General features: G+C 35.5%; 1 protein-coding gene across 1 annotated transcript in view; it reads right to left on the bottom strand.

Annotated features, from left to right (window-relative positions):
• LOC104681637 (NADH dehydrogenase [ubiquinone] 1 alpha subcomplex assembly factor 2) overlaps positions 1 to 17447 on the bottom strand; it is a 156439-nt gene that overhangs the window by 98247 nt on the left and 40745 nt on the right. The gene's annotated exons all lie outside the window — the stretch shown is intronic.

Genomic DNA, 17447 nt, shown 5'->3' on the forward strand with positions numbered 1-17447 from the left:
ATTTATAAGCCACGTTGATGCCTAAAACTACAAGCTTTGACTACTTTACATAACATTCAGATGATTAAAAAACAGAGGCATTTGATCTGGGATCCTCAGGCTTTGGGGAGAGAACTGTTCCACAGACTCCTACCACGATAGCAGAGGACAGCATAGTAAGTACTCAAGCATTTATCTCCACCTTAAGAAATATACTCTGTCAAGACAATATATTAGTGTGGTAGAAGGCACAATTAGTGAAAAAAGAAGGGAGTGTCAAATTCCCTATTGACAGTTATCTCATAGTTTTCCAACCACATAGTTATTTACCAGCTTTCATGCTACATGGCTGCCACCTACCAGAAATGCCACTATTATAATTTCAATATGCATACAATGAAAGCAATCATCCAACAGGATTTCTCTGAAACTAGCCTTATGTCCCCCAATATACAGTTTTGTAATTTCAGTCTTTTGCTTTTCCATCTTATATAACATACCACTCCCTTCCTCTGCTGCCTTTTGTCCTTTTTGAATTTTATATAAAAAGGGTGCCAAATATATACGTGTCTATACAACTTTTAAATCCCAAAGGTGAATCATTTTACCTCTGTATAAATTTTTTTTTTTTTTTTAGATGGAGTCTCGCTCTGTCGCAAAGCTGGAGTGCAGTGGCCTGATCTCGGCTCACTGCAACCTCTGCCTTCCGGATTGAAGTGGTTCTCCTGCCTCAGCCTCCCAAGTAGCTGGGATTGAAGGCATGCACCACCAAACCCAGTTAATTTTTGTATTTTTAGTAGAGACAGGGTTTCACCATATTGGCCAGGATGGTCTCAATCTCGACCTTGTGATCCGCCTGCCTCAGCCTCTCAAAGTGCTGGGATTACAGGCGTGAGCCACCACACCCAGCCTTAAGTCTTTTATAAAACAGAAATCTGTTAGCCGGATTTAATTGTTAAAATATAATCCATAATCACCACTATAAGACAGGGCAAGAAAACTATATATAATCCATAATGATTTTTGTTGTTGTTAGTTTTTAACCTTTCCGCTTCAGATTTTTGAAACATTTTTTAAATAGAAACTTGGAAATTTATAGTACTGATTGCTATTCTGACATGCAGAATTTTCTGTGTACTAATGTGGAAAGATTTCTTAGTACTAAAGGACATCCAGAAATATTTCAACATCATTATGTTTTCAAGACTTTCATATTAAACACAAAAATATAAGAAATTGGGCTGGGTGAGGTGGCTCCGACCTGTAATCCCAGCACTTTGGGAGGCCGAGGGGAGAAGATCACTTGAGGTCAGGAGTTCGAGACCAGCCTGGCCAACTTAGTGAAACTCCGTCTCTACTAAAAATACAAAAATTAGCTGGGTGTGGTGGCATGCACCTGTAGTCCCTGCTACTCAGGAGGCTGAGGCAGGAGTATTGCTTGAATCCAGGAGGCAGAGGTTGCAGTGAGCCAAGATCATGCCACTGCACTCCAGCCTAGGCAACAGAGCAAGACCCTGTCTGAAAAATTTTTTAAATTAATTTTAAAAATCGGGTGTTATATTTAGTAACATTTTAAAGTAATTAAAAATAGTGTGTCAGATAAGTATATATTGTTTTAGTCACTGAAATTTTTAAAAGACTCTACCATTAGATATGACCTACTTTCAGAGTTAATAGGAGTTCGTGCCTAAGCATGCCTACCTCAAAACAAAGCCAATGTCCCAAAAGTCAGCCTTGCTTGTGATGGTTCTTTGACTTCAATTTAGTCTCAAGAGGTAATAAACAAGAAAAAGGAGAAACAAAAATTCTGCATTCTTATTTAATGCCTATATCATGGGTGTTGAATAAATATTAAACATACGCGAAAGATGTTCTCTTCTCCCTATGTATAGTTAGAGTTTAACATCTTTCTAAAACTTATAAAACCAAAGATCTGTTATATGAATAATTAACAATAATAGAAAGTCTATCAGCCTTAGTGTTTCCAAAAAAAGCTGCAAATAAGGGTAACAATTATGCCAAAACAAAAATGTTAGAATGGCCTACTCTATTTTTACTTACAACATTTCTGAAATCAAATATGTGGGGATTTTCTTCACACCAACCAATTCTTTAACTCTCCAGAAACCACCTGGGTGTCCTAAAATTCAATTTAATTCAATTTTGACACTAAGTCCTAGGAGTTAGTTCAGACCCCATAGGTTAAGTCCCAAGACTATTGGTATTTCAGACACAGGTCACAAGTCCCAGGTTGCCATCTGTACTTCTGACCAACCAGCTATAAATTAGGGGTTCCCAGGACTCCCTCCTCAAGTCTGGTAATTTCCTAGCACAGTTCACAGAACTTAGGAAGACAATTTATTCACTATCACCTACTTATAATAAAGGATACAAATGAACAGCCAGATGAAGAGGTATATAGGCTGAAATCTGGAAAGGTTCCAAGCACAAGAACTTCTGCCCCATGGAGCTGAGGTGTGCCACCCTCCTGGCATGTAGATGTGTTCACCAACTTGTGGCTGTTGTCAAAACCTGAAAGCTCTCCAAACTTTGCCATTTAGGGGTTTTCACGGAGGTCTCATTAAATAGGTATGATTGCTTAAATCACTGGCCTTGGTGATTAGCTCAACGTCCAGCCCCTTTCCCCTCTCCAGAGATTGATGGAGTAAGGCTGTAAATCTCAGCCTTCTTAATCATGTCGTGGTCTTTCCTGGGACCAGTCCCATTCTTAAAATATCTAGGGGACACCTGCCACCAGCCATCTCATGAGCATACAAGAAACACTCTCATCACTACAGAGATTCCAAGGGTTTTAAGAGTTGTGTGCCAGAAACTGGAGACCAAGATTAAATATGTATTTCCCATGGTACCATACCTAAAATCAAATTCAATAATCTCCAGTAGGAATTACCCCAAGGTCAGGTACATAAGTTAGCATGTCTATAAAGGTGCTTTGCACATGACCTACACATAAATTACTTCTCAGGAATTTCCTAATACATTTCCAAATTTCTATCTTTGTTTTCTCTAACTACTATGTTGAATGCTTATTTTACTTTCACTCATTCTTTTTCACCTAAACTAGGAATTCCTAACTCTACCAAAAAAAAAAAAAAAAAAGGAGATAAACTTAGGAACGTCAGGACCAAAAGATATCTTGGCTGAGTCTCCAGTGATACACAAGCAACAGTACAGAGAGCACATGACTAGAGAAGCACATTCAATATTATATAATTCAGTGCAATGAATTTTTTAAAACTGGCTTTATTCAAAATGTTCAAACATTCAGGCAGATGTCCAATAAAAACGAATAACTAGTTAGAAATAAATCTATTAGTTTTAATATAATCCAAATAAGGCACAGAGCACTAAATCAATATAATACAGAAAAAATCTTAAAATACCTTAAGAGAGTTGAAAGAAATTATTATAAAGGGAAAAATTTCTTTTTATGTACCTTTGAACAAAAGACACTAAACAAAATTAAAATCCAAAAGAAACAATTGCTCTTCCATAAATTAAGTGTTAAAAAAAAATTTAATTAAGCTTGAGGGTTTCAAATGAACAAAATTGTACTAACATATTTTTTATTTATCAGTTGCTTCCTGGGGCGGATTACATTTTTTTTAAAAGCTACTCTCCAAGTTTCAATAATTTTCTCAACTTCTCTATTTGAATGCTTGCAACACAAACAATCATTTTTATTTGTTTATGTGGCTTAATAGTACCCCAACATGAAGATAATTTTTTTTATTCCAAGGTAACCCCAAGCTATTAGAGAAGTTTTTAACTGAAATTGCCCTGTCATGCTATTCACACAATTGCTACTTAGAGAGTTCAAGCAAGATACAAATTTGATTAAATTATTGTTACAATTTTCAAAACAATTAATTGAAAATGTTGAAGTGAATAAATGAGATTATAGATGAAAATATTATAGAAGAAATAAATGTGACTTTGTTTGACTACTTTTTTCATTTACTATGCCCCATTTCTTTGTAAAATGTTTTATATTTTTCTGAAAGCTAAAATACTCATTCTACTTGGAAAAAGCTAAAAATTCTATTAAACAAAAATAACACAATTGTTTAAAATTTAATTAAATGATTTTTCAAAGTAGAGAAATATAGATCCAAATGTATTCTACAATTTACATTTACTCAATATGCAATACTAATATATATTATTATTCAACATGTCCATATTCAATAGTAAAGTCTTGACACTAAGCAGAATTTTGGAAATTATAAAGAGTTTTAATTGTACACTAATTAAAAAATCATAAAATACTAGATTGGAAAAGGAAAAAATAACAATAAATTTTAATTGTGAATTTACACAGGTATATTTACTTAATTTCAGTGAATTGGCTGAAAATTAGAGTAAGCCAAATGATTTAGGTAATAGCAATATTTTCAATATCTGTCTGTTGGGAAGAAACAACAAAATTCATTTAGTTTTAAACATGTAAAAAATGTTGAATTTGAGAGTTTTGTAGAAGATCTTGGTGGAAATACCGAGTAGGCAGTTGGATACACTGATTTAAAGCTTAAGAGAGAGGTCTGGGTGGAGATAAGTTCTGAAAATCATCATCATATACAGCAACTGAAGCCACAGGGATGGGTGAGCTGAAGAAAGAATTCTGGAGGAACATAAAGATGTGAGAGCTGACAGATAATGAGGAATAATAGTTCCAGAAACCTACAAAACAAAACAGTGTGAATGGTAAAATGAGAACAAGGAAGAAATAGCATTATCAAAGCTTTAAAGAAGTTAATCGAGTTGTGAAAAATATTCACTGAATTCAGCAAACAGGTTACCAGTAGTAATCTTATCAGAAGCAGTATGAGTAGATTAATGGAGCTAGAAGTAAAAATGCTAGAGCAGGTAAGAAAGTTCAGATTGGAGGCATGGATTCCTAATTTATTTTTTACAAAAGAGAACATACTAAACACCTATTTAATGTGCCAGGCATTGAGTTCAGTTATAACGAGATGCTAGGCACTGAGGATATACTGATGAGCAAGACAGCCCTCACAACACATTTACACTCTACCAGGGAAGACCAATGATAATGTTATCAGTAGAGGATTTTAACTGCATGCAATAGAAACGTTTGTTTAGTTTAAACCTAAAAGGAGATGTTGGATGGCTCACAGAATTGTTGGGAAGCTGAAGAAACAGATTCAGAAGCTATGAAATGAAAAAGGAAACCATCGAAAATGATGCCACAGAACTAGTTCAGTGAAGACCTACCTTATGGCAGCCACCACGCAGCAACAGATACTACGGTTTGCACCACTGATCTCACTGGCACTAAACAACAGGTGATGCCTCAAGCTTGAGTGCTCGTCCTTCCCTCTTCCCCTAACTACCCAACGAAAACCACTGCCAGGAAGAATTATCAGCTGCTTCCACTTATTTATTTGTATCACTAATTCATGAACTCAAACGTGGGGCAGATACTTCTCACTGGCTGAGTCTAGATCATATGTCCATGGCCTGGCTACAAGGGAAGGTAGAGGAGTGAGTACACAGTTCTTCCTCTGGGGAGGCAGTGGGGAGAGCTCTGCCTCCTAACAAAACTATTCATAAGGCACAGAATTATCAAAGCACATGAAAAACCTCATATGAAGAACAGCTATATCAGCAAGTAAAAATACATAAGGAACTAACTATGTAACACTAACTTAAAAGAGATATTTATTTTTCTCTCACATAAAGGAGATATGGAGGACAAGACTCCAGGGTTCAAATGGTGACAGATCCATAATGATAAGGGATTCAGGCTCCTTCTATCTGACTACTCTGCTGTCCTTACAATGCCATCTCATGACCCAGGATGGCTACTAAAAGGCCAGCCAGCACATTCACATTCTAGCCAGCAGGAGAAAAGGGAAGGGGAAAAGAAGAAAATGCTCTTCCACTTTAGTGATATGTTACAGAAGTCATACTCAACATATATCTTACTGCCCAAAATTTAACCCTGAAGCCAACCTAGCTGTAACAGAAAAGAGTGAATGTAGTGATTTGCTATGTGGCAATATGTCCAGCTAAAAATTAGAGTTCTTATTACTGAAAGAAGAAGGGATGAATATATAATGCAAGGCAAACAGCTGCATAAGCCACAGCAAGCCCACAGTGAAAAGCAACCACTAAAATAAGATATGTAATAACAAAGAGTGGTAAGACAAGTACAAAAAAGAACTATGAGAACATATAGTACACGATTCTAACGCAGTCTAGAAAATAGGGAAGGCCTCCCTTGGGAAGATGTATTTAGATGAGAGGTAAAGGATGAGAGGTTAGCTATATGGAAGAGTTGAATGCAGAAAGGAGAGGAGGGGAAGGTAGTTAGAGACAAGCAAAACATGTGTAAAGGCTTGGTATGATACACAGAAAATGAATTGAAGAAGCTCGAGTGGGCTGAAGGATAGAGAGCAAAGGGAAGAGTAGAGTGAGATAATACTTGTCAGAAAGGCAGAGACCAGATACTGTGTAATAATGCCTCCTAAATTCAGCAGCTTGGACTTAATCCAAAGGATGGTATGAAGTCACTGAGTTAAAGCAACACAGTCATATAATCAGATTTGAAACTCAGAAATCTCACCAAGATCAGAGTGTGAAGCCTGGATTAGAGGAGAACAAGGTTGGAGGTAGAAAATCAAGAGGTAGTTGTAGTTCAGGAGAAAGTGACAGATGACTAGACCAGGGTAGAGGTACTGAGGATAGAGAGAAGTGGAAGGATTCAAGAGCCTGTTAGAAAGTCTAATTGACAGGCAACTGAAGGAACATTGGGAGTAAGTCAGAAAGAGTTAAGCCTGACTCTCAGGTTTCTGACTTGGACATCTAGTTGGGGGTGGCATCATTTATTAAGACAGGAAATACTAGAGGAGATGTGGAGTTTTTTGTTTTGTTTTGTTTTGTTTTTTTAGAGGAGGGGGATAATTAGTTTCAGTTTTAACATGCTGATTCTGAGGCCCCATTAAATATCTGATTGTAAGCTGCTGTTTTTGTCTGGAATCGGAACACAGGGAGAATGGATCTGATTTGTTTTAGAGCAATCAGCACTGGAGCCATGACAGTGAATTGCACGGCTTGAAGAAGTTGTACAGTACGACTAGTAATTAGCTGAGAACAGAGCTCTAATCAGCCCAATTACTAAAGAGATAGAAAAAGAAAAACTACAAGACATTTTATTTCACTTCTCAAAGATTCTGTTTTAGTAGGATTTTTTGGTAGGTCCAAAGAATTTTGAAACTTAAAAAGTAACTTTAATTGATTTAGTTTAATTCTGATGTCACAGGTCAAGAGTATTCTAAGTATCATTGTTATAAATCTGTGCAGTCCAATGAATTAATCTCTTGAAATGCTCTTGAGGGAGGGGGTTGATTCCTTGGTGAGATTAGGAGATGTTATATACCATATGCTGCCTACTATACCCCTATACCTCTACTTTCCCTCTTGGAGAATCCCAGTGCACAATAGCAAATTAAATGCTCCAATAAGTTCTGCATTTTGTTAGATAACCTATTTAACTCTGTTCAACAAACTGTTCCCTAAACATATTTGGCTTCAGAATACATTTATCTTACAACACCTAAAATATTCTGTGATCTGAAAACACTGTTAAAGAGTTTTAACAAAATGTAGAAAATATTAGAATGTTGTCTTTCAATTTTCAATTTTTTAAAAAAAATGTAAGAAATCACTGTAAACCATGATGATAACAATAATAGATACGGATTAGTAGAAAAAAACACAGTAGAAGATTTATGTGCCCCCTAGAAATGATAATGTACAAAGACACAAACAGCAGGAATTAAGAAACTCAAATAGAAGACACACTTAGGAAAATAAATAATAAGAGAAGAAAAACTAATAACACAGACAAGGAAGGCAGTTCATAAAAAGCCTTGGATGCTACAAAAGCAACCCTCATCCTTCAGGGCCCTAGTCAATATTTTTTCTACAGAGCTTAAAATGATCTTCCTCTATGGAAGAGATAATAGAAAGAAACAAACCTGAAATTTGGAATGAGAAGGAGCTATGTTTACATTCGGGTTCTGTCACTTATTAACTAAATTAACCAGCCAGTATGTGCCACAAATGGTTGATGAAAGTAATGATAAAAGTGGTAATAATACTGACTACCATTTACTGATCACTTACTACACACCAAACCCTTTACATACTCATTTACTACTCACAATGCTTCAAGAGAGGTGGAATCATCCTCATTTTACAGGGAATGAAATTGAAGCTCAGTGCATTTAAGCAATTTTTCTAAGACCTTGAGATTGTTTTGAACACCAAGAGAAATAAGGTGTGGATGAACTATTCTAAACGCTGTAAAGCTCCATACAAATTTTGGATGTTATTAAATAAGTATGTGAATAAATGCCTTTGCTATCTGTATACACTTGCTTGTTAATCTTTCTTACAAAGACTATTCTTTGTAGTAATATCAATTATCAAGGTTTGAGAGATGTGAACATCCATTCTTTAAGAAATAAATATTGACAGCTTCTTTCTACTATATTGTTCCAAAACCAGAGACTTAGTGTTACTAGTATTTTTGGAAGCTCTGGTGATTCAAATGCCTTGACCAAAATGATCATTAATTTTAAGTAAATAAAAGCTCAAGTTTCTATTACAATATTAACTAACTAGATGGTAATACCCATACTCCAATACATTCTCTAGACACATCCCTGGGAACAATACACTATGTTTTCAATACAGTTTTCTAATTAAAAGAATAAATGTACAAGCCCTATTGAAGTGAGAGTACATTTTATAGCCATATAGCATTTAGTATTCCCAGTGGCTGGATTAAGAGTTCTAGGGGCTTAAGTGGACTATTCTGGGTCAATGCTATGAGTAATCCACCTTATCTCAGAAAAGTTTTAACTTCTTTTGTATGTGTCTTTGATCTGAAACAGCTCCTTCCATGTCTCTCTCTATGACTGGTAGAGTCACGATGATTATTCACCTGTAAAAGTGCCAGTTACCATGCTAGTTTGGAGAATTTCTCAGTGGGATCCCAAAGACCTAAAATAGTGACTTAAATTTACTCAGCCTCCCATAAAATATACAAATATACATTATTTTCATGTTATTCCAGCTAAAAAATGTCTAAAACATCTGAAATCCTTCAGTTCTAATGTTTAACACTCTCAAGAATGCTCTTTTATTCCCTTATATGATACTCCAGTAGATTTCACTATTAAAACTTTTGAAATACTCCACATATTGAGTAGTTTACAGTTGGTTATCCATTATATCAGACTCTTGTATTATAAAAAAATCCATTTCAGTTTTTTAAGTATTATCCTTTACATTGGGTAGCACAATATATAATTGGAATATGGTACTAACTCACTGATTTAATTCACAGGAAATCATGTTTGCTATAAGAAAGTACATGAGATATATGAACATAGATGGGATATCTATAAGCCAATAGCATAGGAAAAGAGAAAAAATAAAAACAATAAAGACAGAAAGCTTAGTGAACACAGCCACATAGGATAAATAACAGATGCGAATAGCCCAATAAACTTCAAAGGGCTATAAAGGCACAAATATTTTACAGGATAGGCAAGTAAGCAGTGGTTGTTATTACAGTGTAAATTATCATGCCATGTCTTCAAGAAAAAAAGAAAGGATACAGGCGTTGGAGATGTTTACTAAAAGTACAGATTTTAGGGCTGGGCACAGTAGCTCATGCTTGTAATCTCAGCACTTTGGGAGGCCAACGTGGAAGGATCACTTGAGGCCAGAGCTTCAGGACCAATCTGGGCAACAGAGTAAGACCTCAATCTCTTAAAATAAATAAATAAATAAAAAATAACCAGGCATGGTGGCACATGCCTGTAGTCCTAACTACTCAGGAGGCTGAAATGGGAGAAGGAAGAATCACTTGAGACCAGGAGTTTGAGGATGCAGTGAGCTATGATCCTGCCACTGCACTCCAGCCTGGGTGACACAGCAAGATCCTATCTCTTTAAAAAAAAAAAAAAAAAAAAAAAAAAAAAAAGGTAAAGTTTTTTTTTTTCCAAAGAAACCCAGCCATCCAGGATAATATTTTTCTGGGGTTCAACATATCTGAATTCTGGTGTATTGCTATTTACATTTCACATAGGGCTGCCATAAAAATTAGTTATCTTATCCTAATCATGATGCTCCAAGGAAATAACCCTTTATTTGATGAATAGTACCTTATTTTATTCAGTGTACCAGAAAAATTTTACCTGGTTCATAAATAAAAAAGTTCTCCTTTTTTAAAATTTAAACTGGAATGTTAATAGTAATAAAAAAGAAAGGTTTTTGCCATTTCAGCAACAAAACCTGAGACAATGTTCTTAGAATTCTAAGAGTTAAAAAACTTCAGAAGCAGTATATTCCAAAGGCCTTCTTAGCCAGTTTTCTAAAGTACAGAATGATCAATAAAAATCAGCCTGTAACTGTACCTTCCAAACGTCAATTGCAGAGAATCTGTGCATTCAATGGAATGCCAAATAGTACTGGCAGACATTTATAGAAAGAGAATGCTATGTTTGCATTGTTCTGTTAATAGCATGCTAACAAGTATATTTCCTGTAGAGTCACTAATGGACAGAAAAAAATATATAACAAAGCACTGAATAGTGGACAGCCATTCATGTTCTATTGGTCTACAGTTACTAGAGAGAAGAAAGAGTAAGTCCTATAATCTTAGGAGCTATAAAAAAGAATCCTCTCTTGTTAAATCTCAAGAGAATCTGAAGAGGGAATAAAAGAGAAAAAAGTCAGACAGATTATGCTGTCAATTTTAGTTGTCATAATGTGCTTCAGAGATAAAACATTCCTCTGAATGGCAATTGAACAGATGGAAATTTTCATTTTTGGTTAACTGGATGGAAGAATTGGACCAGTACCTAAAATGACTTTAAAATGAAGCTCAAACCCCCTCCCACAAGAAGGAAACAGATGCATCACTCCAGATACAAAATAAATTATTGAACAGTGCATATATTATATTGGCATCATTGTATCCAACTGTACATCTGCACAATGTTTTAGTCTCCTGGTGAGAGAACAGACATTTCTGAAAGGGAAAATAGGCAACTATTGAAGTGAATCAGATAAGTAGATCATTTGGGTAAGAAAAGCCAAAGTAACACTTCACTGAATTTTGAAGTTATTTATGCTGAGGAGAAGAAAGAACCATAAATTATACTGATTCCAATGTCCTTGAACTTATACATTGAATTAAATGTAGTTGATTCTGAAATATAAAATCATGTTTTCAGGATTTTCGTAATCTTAAATCAGAATGAATAAGAAAAAAATATGACTACTTAAGATCCTAAAGGAGTTAAGACTGAATACCCTCCTTGCTTGATCTGACAGAGAAGTAAGTGATACATTAAAGTAAAACTACAGTTCTTATTTTAAGCTAGTATTAGAGAAGACTCACAGAACAGGTAACTGAAAGAAGACTTGTTTGATGATTTAAAGTTAATAAGCAATCCTATGAGTTGTGAACTAAGGAAAGAGTTGAGTTGAGCTCCTTTTGATTATCTGAAGTTCCACCTCCTATACTTTCTGACAATGCTGTCCTGGTTGGTCCTTTCACACTGCTCTCACTGTCATCTCTTGCTTATTGATATAGCTGATCCATGCAGGCAACTTGCACCACCCTACCCTGCCACTCAGTTTTCCTATCAACCCTTTCCTGTCTTTCCCAACTCATTAAATCCTTAGTCCAGCTGCTAAGGAAATATGATGATACCACTTTTAGAGGGCAAGTCAAATAAGAAGGATTTATCATTTTGCTTCATTTTTAAGGTGTAATATTGGTTGGCATTGGGCCAGCAGCATTGCTGTGTTATATAAGGTGACCATATAAGAAGGTTTGATCAGGGGATGTGGATGATGCCTGAGATGCCAAACCCTGAGGTTAGTACTTAAAAGAGAAAGGAGCAAAAGAACAAATGTCTTCAATATAAAAATATTTTATAGTTTAATAATAAAAATTCCGACTTTTTATTTATTAAGTTATTCATCACAAGGTTATAAGATTTTACTAAATATCTAAAGTCATAAAATATTTTCTGAGACATGACTTCTAATCAAACTACATTTAATAAGGATTCAGTATCTTAAAGACCAATTAAATTCTGTATGTCTCGACTATTAGAACAGCATAGGTGGGGAAAATACCTTCAGGGCAACCCTACAAAATACTAATGGAGAGCAGACAGCACATAAGTGTGATGAATTATGAGTCTACATACATTGCTGCACAATCTACACAATGGTTTTCCCTTCAGAAATAAAAGTTGTACAGGGAAATTATTCACTGCGTTCTCCCAATCATTTTTAAACACAGGCAAATGTGAAATAGTGAAGAGCTCATTAAAGATATAGAAGACAAATATAACCTAAAAGTAAAAGTATAAGGAGGTTGGGCCCACCTGGACTTATCAGTCAGAGAAAAGCCTTGAGGGGAATAGCTGTGGATGTGGGATAGGAGAAATATTTAGAAGGTAATTGGGAAAGGGGAACTCAAGTTGGCTCCCTCGCTGGGGTGTTTCTGCCAAAGGAGAATGAGAATACAACCTTCAGGAATAGTATCATATGGTGGCTGGACTCCCAAAGAGAGTGCTGCTAGAAAAAGGCCATGGTATAATATGGTAATGATTCATAGACGAATAAGAGAAAGAAGTGGACCAGAAATCATATTTTGTACCTCTGCTTCATTCCATTGCTCTCTCTTACTTAAACTTAAGCTGTTCTATGGTTTCTAGGCATTCTATAACCCATTCTCTGTTAGTATCTCTCAATGTTATTCTGTAATTAGTCTTATACTAATATGAGTGGAGATTTCATTAATTGATAACTTAAAGCAAAATATTTCAGAAAACATGCTACATATACCAAGTGCTCTATCTCCAGTGGTCACTGGTCATAAGACTAACAAAAGAAGCTGATGGACAAAGGAGCCAGGTGAAAATTCCTCATCTACAGGGCAAAAAGCAGGTAGGAGTTCCAGGTGTTCTTACATGAGAACCGAAAGAGAGCCAAAAGGGTCAACCTGAAGAATGCAGTGTGTTTTCACTTCAGGTTAAGTCTGACTCTAAGGTAATTTCATTGTTGTTAGAGATAGATAATTAACAGCCTTATTTGGATATAGTATATTTTCTTAACAAACATAATATTAACATGCCATTTACTTACCATAAACATGAAATAAATTAATTCTAAATAAAGCATTTCTTAACACCGATAATATAGCTTAGAAAGTGTTGAAAGGTAACTTCTGAACAAACAGTACACACAGAAATCTCATGGTAAATCTGATGGGAGCTGGTTTTACCTCTGTAAGTGTAAAGCCTGAAATGGGACCGAGAAAAGCTGAATTGCTATTAATGAAACCATATGTGGCAAATGAACACTAAATCTACTCATTTTCTATCAAAAAAGAGCACCAAATACTAAAGCTCTTTTAATTCCCTTGTTCACCTTTTTTGTTGGGCAGATGATTACTACATTTTTAATACTGACAAATTCCATAGTCTGTCAACCACGGATCCTTAAACGCTGTGAAGATTTTATTAAACTCCTCAGCAATCAATGATAACAATTTTAATTTTTTCCTCTATCATATGGTCTTCTAAAACTTTTTTATTTTGTCCATCAAAAGTCATTATGCAAATTCCAGACCAAAAAAAATTTCTCTCAATCTGGAATTCTAAACATTGTCAGTTTTTCTGATTTAGAAACAGTGAAAAACAAACACAAACAACAAAAACCAAATCATATAACAAAGCAAAATAATAAGATATCTAATTTTTGGAGAACTTTCTCTGATTCCAGAATAAGGTACTCTGACTCCATAGCAAACATTTTCAAAAATATACTGTATGTGAAGACACTGATATTGACAGCATTCATCCGATGTACTAGCGTAACTAGCTATTCTTTCTTAAAAACTTGAGGTAAAATCCATACAACATAAAATTTACCATTTTGAAGTGTACAATTCAGTGGCATTTAGCATGTTCAGAACTACTCCCTTTATCTAGTTCCAAAACATTCTCATCACCCCAACAGAAAAACCCATGACTATTAAGCAGCCACACTGTTTTCTTCCCTCCCCGAATCCTGGCAATTTGCTTCTCTATCAGTGAATTTACTTGTTCTGGATATTTCTTATAAACGGAATCATACAATACGTGCCCTTTTGTGTCTGGCTTCTTTACTTAGTATAACATGTCCACAGGTTCATCCATGTGGCAGCATGTATAAATTAGTACTTCATTCTTTTTATGACTGAGTAATATTCCATTGTATGTATATACCATATTTTGTTTAACCATTCATCCATCGATAAATGCTTGGGTTGTTTTTTGCCTTTTGGCTATTGTAAATAGTGAAGTTACGAATATTTGTGTACAGGCATTTAAGTATCTGTTTGAATTTTTGTATATAACTAGGAGTGGAATTGCTGGTTCACCTGGTAATTCAATGTTTAACTTGAGGAACAATCAAACAATCAATATCTAGTGGGAAGACTGCTCTGTGGAAAATGTATTTGAGACCTTTTATGCTCCTTATGCATCTGGGCTAACGTGTCATTATTTTCACTCAACTTTCATTGGTCTTCTAGGATTTGAAATATACACAATCTACTACATTAGACACATTTCCCCTCGAAGCCTCCAATTCCATTTTCTCTACCACAGTAAGTCACTTCATACTTCATAGCATACTAAAAGTGGAAGTTGGTACAGTGCCCTCAAATTCTCAAAAATTTAAAAATATATCTCTGAATACAATGGGTCTCCTACACGGAAAAAAATCTCACCTTAACAACACGTTATCTAGCCAAAAAATAAAATGGAATTAAAACTTATGAAAAATTGATTAAAAATTTTACACGGTTAGGTCATACATTGAGAAGGCAGCCAGAGAAAGGTTTCATTTACTTTGTAGAATACAAAGTTGTTGGAAGGAGGAAAAAAATGGATTTTTTTTTTTTTTTTTTTTTTTTGAGACGGAGTCTCCCTCTGTCGCCCAGGCTGGAGTGCAGTGGCGCGATCTCGGCTCACTGCAAGCTCCGCCTCCCGGGTTTACGCCATTCTCCTGCCTCAGCCTCCCAAGTAGCTGGGACTACAGGCGCCCGCCACCTCGCCCGGCTAGTTTTTTGTATTTTTTTTAGTAGAGACGGGGTTTCACCGTGTTCGCCAGGATGGTCTCGGTCTCCTGACCTCGTGATCCGCCCTTCTTGGCCTCCCAAAGTGCTGGGATTACAGGCTTGAGCCACCGCACCCGGCCAAAAAATGGAATTTTTACAGGAAAAAAGAATGATCACAGAGATTAGGGTTGAGTCATAGCATCTTTCACTCTGAAGAGAGTACATGACTCAAACCCCTATCACATTTTATAATTTATTCATTAATAGCCAAAGACTTTTGTTAAGTAAGTCTCTGATTCCAATATTCGTGCCTATTAATGGGATAAAAATCAGTTTCATCATGTTGGGAAAAAATATAATCTTATAAGCCTACTCCATATATTAATTTTTAAAAACTACATTATAAAAGGTTATCAAGCTACTATAGTTCCAAAATATCATTACTTTCTTTTTGCTACAACAATTTATTTGGAGGTTTCACGTACCTGATTTCATAATTTTCAGAAACCAAATATCATTTAAAATCATCTGTAATAATACATTCCAGAAACAAGAAAGTAATCATTAAATTTTTTTGTTTCTTCAGTATCAATTTCTCAAAGGACACTATCAAATGTTACCAATAACAATTAGCCTTACTAAAATTAAAGATCTAAATTTGTTGGTTTATTTATTCATTCATTTAAGTTTACATTGCCCAAAATGTTCCTGAACATGTTAGCTTTTAGATAATTTAAACAGTACCTACAAATTTCATTTTGCTGGCTACAAACTTGACCCAGATTTATAGCTTGAGAATTCTAGAGTTTGAAATTTTGACTATTTTCTACCTCTAAAAGAAAAGACATAGGTTGGTACCACTTGTTGACTGGGAGGCACATTAGTGCTTTGCTGCCAATAATTTAGTAGGAAGCCTGGAAGGTGGCCAGTGAATCAAAATCTAGGATGATAAGCCTTTCCCCAAGATGGTAATACCTCATTTACCGTCAGCTATTTTACACACTTAAAAATTTTTTGTTCTCTCATAAGCACATAAAGAAAGAATACAAGAGGGAGGGAATCCAAGCACAGCGGAGGGAATCCAAGCACAGTGAAGTGAAGAACGGAAAAGCAGATCCTGAAAACATTTTATTTGTTTATGGGTGTAAAATAGCAGTCCTTAAACTAATTCAAAAAAGGAATAATATAATTTTATTAGTTATGAATAATTATGCTCAATTCTTTTATATTCTAGTTAAAATCTAATGTCATATCAAATGTTGTCAAGACTTACGTTCCAGTTTATGAATCAAAGGTATGTTATACAAACAGAGTTTAATAAAGTTTTAAAATTCCATCATTAGCAGCATCTTTATCATACCTGTTTGATCTAAACAATCCCTTATATGGGGACTAAATTCTCACATTGGCTTTGACTCATTTTCCTTTCTTCTAGCTAACTTATTATTTTTACAATTTTCTAATGTCTCAGTTATTTCACTAATGAAGACATCTTAGTGAAGTCATACACAGTTAGAATAATACTCCACAATGGGGTCAGACAGACCTTTTTAATGAGTTACAAAAGGGACTGACTAGAAACTATAATGAAATCACCAAACCTTTGTGTTGATAAACATAAGCCACATTTGGTAACACTCTATTTGGGCTACTGCTGTTAATATGCATCAATACTTCTATTATAAAAACCATCTGTTTTCAGTTTGGTGAACTAGCTATAAAGCTTGATATTATTCTGATAAATAGAAGATTGTTTTTAAAAGAAAAACAGGTGAGACAGAGGGTAGACCATGATGGAGAAAGAGAAAGCTCCACCAATTGTCCCCCCAGAAAGGACACCAATTTAACAACCTTCTACACACACAAAAAGAAATACCTTCATGAGAACCAAAAATCAGGTGAGCCCTCATACTACTTAGTTTGAACTTCATATCCCTTAAAGAGGGACTAAAGAGACAAAAAATCAGTACTGAATTGCCAGTGCCACCCCTCCCTGACCTTAGCAATTGTGAGGCACAGAACTCAGTGCTTTTCTGTTAGAACCAGAAAGCCAGACCAAACTGAGCTAAGCCCACCTTCAGAGGGAACATCAAAACCAGCCCTAGCCGGAGGGGAATCACTAATCCCAGCAGTTTGAACTTAAGTACCTGCAAACCTCACCACCAAGGCCTGTAGCACTGTGTCTCCAAGTAAGCTTGAAGGCAGTCTAGGCCACAAGGACTGCAACTCTCGGATGAGTCCTGGTGTTGAACTAGGCTCAGAGACAGTGGAATGGAAGGGC

Source organism: Rhinopithecus roxellana, chromosome 3 (genome assembly GCF_007565055.1).
Source record: "Rhinopithecus roxellana isolate Shanxi Qingling chromosome 3, ASM756505v1, whole genome shotgun sequence".
Classification (NCBI taxonomy): Eukaryota; Metazoa; Chordata; class Mammalia; order Primates; family Cercopithecidae; genus Rhinopithecus; species Rhinopithecus roxellana.